Below are 422 nucleotides of genomic sequence, written 5' to 3'. Positions count from 1 at the left end.
CGCTAGCAATGTGTCCTGAAACCCAGCCCTGCCCACTCTTGGCAGCTTTTGGATTTGGACTGAATTCCCTGCTGGTTTCTCTTTCTTTTTGCCTTTCCTTAATACTTGAAAGGCAACTGTCTCCTTCATGCCCCCTTCCAAATTCTTAGGAGCTGGTATGAATAGGGGTCTACTCTCAACATTAACACTAGCCTAGGATAACCACTGATCTCCAGCCATAGCCTAGGGCCACCAGCTGGCCCCAACCTTAGCCCTAACCTGGGGCCACCATCCAGCCTGAGTTGTAGTCCAGGGCTACCCACCAGCCCCACACATAAACCTGACTTGTGGCCACTAATAGGTTTCTTCCCTAGCCTGATGTCACCAACTGGCCCTAAGCCTAACCTTACGTTGGGACCACCATCCACCCCAGACTCTAGCCT

The 422-nt window shown here is 51.9% G+C and overlaps 1 protein-coding gene across 1 annotated transcript in view; it reads left to right on the top strand.

The window, feature by feature from the left end:
* ZDHHC7 (zinc finger DHHC-type palmitoyltransferase 7) overlaps positions 1-422 on the top strand; it is a 50,400-nt gene that overhangs the window by 1,885 nt on the left and 48,093 nt on the right. The gene's annotated exons all lie outside the window — the stretch shown is intronic.

The sequence above is a fragment of the Mauremys mutica genome, chromosome 14 (genome assembly GCF_020497125.1).
Source record: "Mauremys mutica isolate MM-2020 ecotype Southern chromosome 14, ASM2049712v1, whole genome shotgun sequence".
In the NCBI taxonomy this organism is placed as follows: Eukaryota; Metazoa; Chordata; order Testudines; family Geoemydidae; genus Mauremys; species Mauremys mutica.
Note: the sequence above shows the minus strand (reverse complement) of the source record. Positions and strands in the feature narration are given on the sequence as shown.